Raw genomic sequence first — 7,223 nt, 5'->3', positions numbered from 1 at the left:
TCTGTTTTGTTTCCATGGTAAACAGTCTTTTTGAAATCGATACCATGATATTCAGCATACCTCATAGCCCCTTTTTACCAATTTTCACTTCACTATGTCATTATCTAAATTTTAGCCAATCAGAGGCCTTTATTTTGTTACCATATCAACAAATACTTTCGAAACTGTTATCATTATACTGAGCGTCCAAAATTATTACTATACACTAATTTTCACATCAATTGGATTCTAAAATCTTAAACTGGAAATGTTCAGCTAGGTATGTTAACAAAACAGAGTTATGTTTCTACCTGCACTCGCTATGTTTAAATTATCCAAAACTGTTTTTCCGGATTGTTTTTTTTAAACTAATTTACATATAGACAGTGAATGTCCTGAGAGTATTTTTAATGCAGGGCAAAATTGTGGACACCTCCTTTAAAAGGGTGAAATCAACTGTGGGTAAAGTTTTTGAACGTGTCATTTTTAAGCATATCTATAACATTTTCATGACAACTCCTTGTTTTATAAATACCAGTCGGGTTTTTTGCCAGGTCACTCCACTGTTTATCAATTAATAGAAATGTATCATAATATTTGTTTATCGCTTGAAGAAAAAAACATACCTGTATTGTATTTTGTGATATTTCTAAAGCCTTTGACCGTGTATGGCATAAAGGTCTATTAGTAAAATTAAAGTCATATGGAATTGGTGGTGAACTGATCGTTTGGTTAAAGGACTACTTAAATCAAAGGCAGCAAATGGTTTGTATAAATGAATCCGTCTCCAATTTGAGCTCTATTGATGCCGGAGTTCCGCAAGGTTCTATCCTAGGACCTCTTTTATTTTTGATATATATATAAACGATATATACCGATTATTTTTTATTCTGCATCTCGTCTGTTCGCTGATGATACCTCTCTCCAATGTTCCTCATCTTCCTGTTTTGAAATTCAAACTATCCTAAATAGAGATCTTGAAGCTCTGAATACGTGGGCCAAAACCTGGTTGGTCACTTTTAACCCTGATAAAACCGACGTACTTTTTATCTCAAATAGAAATGAAATAGATGAAATGTTAGAACTTGTGTTTGACGGAAATAGTTTAGACTTTACGGATAGTCATAAACATTTGGGTGTAACTTTGAACTCTAGTGTAAAATGGGGGGACCATGTCGTAGCTATATACTCTTCAGTTATGAAGAAAATAAATGTTTTGAGAAAATTGAAATTTATATTAAGAAGAGATGCTCTCTTGAGAATTTACTTAACGTTTATTTTACCAATATTAGAGTATGCTTGTGAATTGTGGGATGGTTGTACTATTTTAGAAGCTGAAAAGTTAGAAAAAGCTCAACGCGAAGCTGCAAGAATTGTCACGGGTCTTCCATCTTATGCAAGTGTTCATGCCTTACAATTTGAAACTGGTTTAGAAACTTTATCGGATAGAAGAAAGAGAAGAAAACTTCAACTTTTGTATAAGATGCATAACAATCAAACTCCAGAATATCTTTCTTCCCTACTTCCTCCTACTGTTCAAGATAATGTTAGATATCCATTGAGAAATGTAAATAATTATAGAATCCCATATTATAGATTATCGTCAACTTCATCTTCATTTTTACCGTCAACACTTCGTTGTTGGAACTCCCTAGACAATTCTGTCAGATCGTCAGCTTCAATTACCATTTTCAAAAATTATCTAAAACCTCTTAACCATATCTCTCCTCCTTCCTTCTTTGGTATCGGCGACCGCAAAATAATATTATTCATACTAAGCTCAGGCACCAGTGTAGTTCCTTAAATTATGATTTATTTCGAGTGAACCTTGCAGAAACTCCGAGCTGTTTGTGTGGACATTTATGTGAGAATGCTTATCATTTTTTCTTTGAGTGTGTCCTTTTTGATATAGAAAGAAACATTTTAGTTCAGAAATTAAATAATTTAAATTTGAATATTCCCTTAGATCTTGACTTACTGCTATTTGGTAGTCAAGAACTATCTTCAAATACCAATTCGGAACTATTCATATGTGTTCAAAATTTTATAAAGGGCAGCAAAAGGTTTTGAGAAATCAATATCGTTACACAGTATATGCTTTATTGAATATGTACTATTGTTGCTTGTATTATTTTGCACAATATATATATTTATTTTTTGCCCATCCATAATAAAAATGTTATGCTCTCTCTCTCTCTCTCTCTCTCTCTCTCTCTCTCTCTCTCTCTCTCTCTCTCTCTCTCTCTCTCTCTCTCTCTCTCTCTCTCTCTCTCTCTCTCTCTCTCTCTCAAAATATATTCATATATTTATTCATTATCTAACTTTATATGTATTTAAAGCAATTGTAATTATTTATATGTCAATGTTGTTGGGAAAGGGCTTTTATAAGTTGTAATAACTTGTGTCCGATCCTTTTGTAAATTTGTTTGCAATAAAATACGTTTAAACTAAAAAAAAAACTAAAAAAATGAAATGAGGTGACGAAGAGGAATATTTCGTTTACATTTTCCCAAAAGTATTAATTTTTTGTTGAAATAATTATCTAAAACAAAATTGTCCGTTCATAATTGGTAGACATGACTGAAATATAAAGTATACGATCTACTCAAATAATTTATGAATAAAAAATGTAGAATATTTAAAGGTAGGTCTCGCCTAATGAAATACAAAGACTACGAAATTGAAATTTATCCTGTACGTAGATATAATCTTCAGATCATTTTCGATGCATTGCCTTGCTTGACCAGGAAAATACTCCTCTAAAAATAGAGCGAAGTCAAGCTTTACATAGAATATGACGTATTTTTTTCCAAATCGAGGCCGCATCAACAGACGGAAGCGTGCAACAAAGCGTCAGATAGAAGTGACAGTCTTGCCACGGCATGTTGAGTAAAAAAACAACAACAACAACAAATCGAAGTGCGATGGATTGTTTATACATATTATATAATCTATAACACTCTCTAGCTTAGTACGTCAAACATACATGTAGATAGTCTGCCACTGTATGTGCGCTGGCATATATATGTGTTGAAATTAACTCACCACGTGCAACAAGAGTCCCAACAGAATCCGGGCGAGGTGGTTTCTGTTTCTTCTATTTCTACATGCCATCTCTGAATTTCATTCCTTAGAGATATCCAAGGGTGCTACCGATTCCATTCTAATTTCCCTCTTTGTAGCCGATTCAGAAACATTTGTTAAAAACATATGTTGTTGGGTTTTTTTTTTTTACATTTTCTTCCGTTTATCGGATTTTCCAAAAAACCAACAACATTTATTTGTTTGGGCGAAACGTACCTTTAGGTAGTTTTAGTTGTTTTATTTAAAATGAAAACAAAGATTTCAAGCCGTTTGGGCCTTTTTAAAATCACAAAAGGAAAAGTAGCCTTATTTTAAAGGGACAACTAGTAGTACTTTCGATATACAAAGTTTAAAGAAAATTACGATGTAGGCAGTTTCTATGGGATTTTTAATATTAGCATGAACGCTACCTTTACAGCGAGACTAATATCTCTACTATTTTATGTTTTGTATGCAGAACATTGGCATTCTGGCAACAGTATAACATAGAAAAGATACACCAGTGGTAACGACGATTAAAACATGTGTCTACTTTCGTAAAGTTTTACTAAAGTTTGTTCATGGCAATATCAGTCTATATAATCAACTAATCAACTGCTTAACCATAAAACAGCTTCTAAAAAGAGTACATGACAATTGTTTTATCTTAACATAGTGCTTGTTGTGTACACTAGTAATATACCTCACACCGTAGGAATGAATCTATATCAGCTGTTATCACAATGACAAAGGTTTTTCTGATGGCCAGGACTTCTACATAATGAAGATAACCAAATACGACATTTATGTCTAATTTACCACAGAAACATGGACGAGTGTGTTGTTGAAGTTGTTCGAATAAAATTGTTTCTTTGAACATGTAAGATAAGACAAGAGCAGTTATTGAAATTATGTATATAAGTCGAACTTAGTGTAAATGGTCTCATTAATGGATCTTTTAATTTAATACCGTGTTATTGAATCGCCATTGTTTTCTTTAAACACATACTTGAATCATTTTTCTTTCATACCTACACGTGTAATACTGGCTGGTCCAGGGCAATACACTCATGTCGCCTGAGGCTGTATTGCATGGCTACCCATGCAATAAAACCTCGTTACGTCACAGCGTCAAAAAAATCTCTATTTCTTCGGCAAAATTTTAACATTAATATGACTGATTTTACTATAAAAGATGCAAACAACGGAATTTGTGTTGAAAGTATCACGCTATTTTTCTTGTATGGAAAATTGACTTCAGTCGTGGATTTCTTCGAATTTATTTCAAAACGGTGGGATATTATAGTTGTAAAATTGCAATAAAACATCGAGATATGAAAGAAAAATACTCGTTCATAAGTGGATATGAAGGATAGGGATATTCTATCCTCGGGATCACAAAATGTTGCAAAACCCTCGGCAAGCCTCGGGTTTTACTACATTTTGTGACCCTCGGGTAGAATATCCCTATCCTTCACATCCACTTATGAAAGAGTCTTATATTCTTTCATACTAACACGTGTAATACTGGCTGGTCTAGGGCAATACACTCATGTCGCCTGAGGCTGTATTGCATGGCTACCCAAATAAAGCATCGTGACGTCGCGGCGTCAACAAAATTTCTATTTCCTCTGTAGAATTTTTTTTTTCCCACAATATTGACTGGTTGTACTATAAAAGATGCAAGCAACGGAATTTGTGTTGAAAATATCGCGTAATTTTTCATGTATGGAAAATTGACTTCCAGTCGTTGATTTCTTCGAATTTATTTCAAAATGGCGGGATATTATCGTTGTAAAATTGCAATAAAACATCGAGGTATGAAAGAAAAATACTCTTTCATACGTGGATATGAAGGATAGGGATATTCTACCCTCGGGGTCACAAAATGTTGCAAAACCCTCGGCAAGCCTCGGGTTTTACTACATTTTGTGACCCTCGGGTAGAATATCCCCATCCTTCATATCCACGTATGAAAGAGTCTTATAGTATTGTACATAGTAATATATCTAATAAGAGGATATATCTTGACTCATGTTTTACTTAAATCCACTAAGTGTGTGCATTCGATGAAGACAACGCTCACGCTTCCGAATTGCCTGATTCTGTTACCAGTTTAGTTTGTCCACATGTCTGCCTCCTATTCACTAAGCGTCACATTTGACTACGTGTCACGATGAGGCGAGATCTGTCAGCGATACAACTGGATAGCTTTACTAATCTAGAGTCTTATGTTGGATGGTAGTTCTCTAAACCATTTTATTTTAGCTAGATACAAATTATCACAAATTTAAATGTTACGCGAATAATTGGATTAAATGTATATATGAACTCACGCTTATCAGTAAAAACCCTTCGTCGCGAATTCATGTATTCACGCTTATCAGTAAAAACCCTTCGTCGCGAATTCATGTATTCACGATTATCAGTAAAAACCCTTCGTCGCGAATTCATGTATTTACGATTATCAGTAAAAACCCTTCGTCACAAATTCATGTATTCACGATTATCAGTAAAAACCCTTCGTCGCGAATTCATGTATTCACGATTATCAGTAAAAACCCTTCGTCGCAAATTCATGTATTCACGATTATCAGTAAAAACCCTTCGTCGCGAATTCATGTATTCACGATTATCAGTAAAAACCCTTCGTCGCGAATTCATGTATTCACGATTATCAGTAAAAACCCTTCGTCGCGAATTCATGTATTCACGATTATCAGTAAAAACCCTTCGTCGCGAATTCATGTATGTTGAGAATAACGGAAGACGAGAAATATTGTAAAGTGTATTACAATAAAATAGTGGTTTACAGTAATATTTGGAGCTAATACAATTGATAAATACTAGTTTTACACTTCAATTTATCACTCACAGATGAAGGAACTATAATAATATATTGCAGATACAATGTACTACATATGTGGAGACTAATAATTAGGTACATAAAATATACCTCAAAAAAGATACTTGCATAATGCTGCTACCTTATGGTAACCTGATGCTGTCATCTTCCTTTACAACTAAATATAGGCTACTATAAATCATCTTGGCGATGTGCACATACTGTTGTAAAGCATTCTACAGTGATGATGCAATAGGAATTATAGATGCAATTTCAGAAAATTATTGCACGATATGTATTTTAACCGCAATGTTAAAAAATCTTAAATATTTAACGAAAGTAGTTGCACAAAATGTTTCAACAATGATCATATGATAAAACTACCGATCTAAGTACATTGTAAGTGTAATACAGACTTTTTCTAGTTTTACCCATCTTTATTCCAGATATTGTTTCGCCTACGAACAATAAAGTAAATAATGCCTTGTTGTTTATTTGAACTTGCTAACTCACGCAAATCGACCATAAGTCAAATACGTCTTTTTCCTCTTACATATCAATGCGTACTTTGTTTTTATATGAAAAGGTATATTCAGATTAAATCTGAATAAGTATGAAGTTTGTAGGAAAACACTTGATTGGTAGACTCTACTTTCTCTAATTTCATGTGATCTTATAGCTCCAGTGATAAAAAAATGCATGAATAAGCTAATTGCATTATCGATTTCTTTTAGATATGAGCCCCAACACCAAATAATTCAAAATCTTTTATTGTTTGGACAGAACCTAAACAGTAATAATATCAGTTTGTATACCATTGTTACACACGTGTTATTTTTACTTGTATTCATTGTTTGTTACTAGTTATTTATTGAACCGACTAAATTGTATGCTCAAATAATTATTTCGAAGGTTGGAAACTACCATGACTGTCAATTTAAACCAGTAACTACGGACCGGGGGTACTGTAAATTCAGCACTTCAGTGATGTTCACAAGAACAAGACACCATATAACTAAGGTTGTAATACTAACTTTTTTTTCTATTTGATGAGAAATATTGGTAATTTATTGGTGATATCTGTTTCAGCGACGAAATTAACCACTAAACGTTCTTGTCAACTGTGCTAACGACTCACTTCACATCACAATATCCATCACGCAGACAGAAGTACAGTTATAGAGATAGAAGTCTACATAAAAACGCTGATGTCGCATCACACAATGTTTCTTTCTTCTATAGGGTGGCATTAGTCAATGTTAACTACTTAGATGAGAGGTGTTGTCCATGTGGGAAGAGAGAGGTTCCGAGAGTATTGGTGCAGGATAAATGTCAT

This window comes from Argopecten irradians, chromosome 7 (genome assembly GCF_041381155.1).
Source record: "Argopecten irradians isolate NY chromosome 7, Ai_NY, whole genome shotgun sequence".
Classification (NCBI taxonomy): Eukaryota; Metazoa; Mollusca; class Bivalvia; order Pectinida; family Pectinidae; genus Argopecten; species Argopecten irradians.
This window is presented reverse-complemented; position numbering follows the sequence as displayed.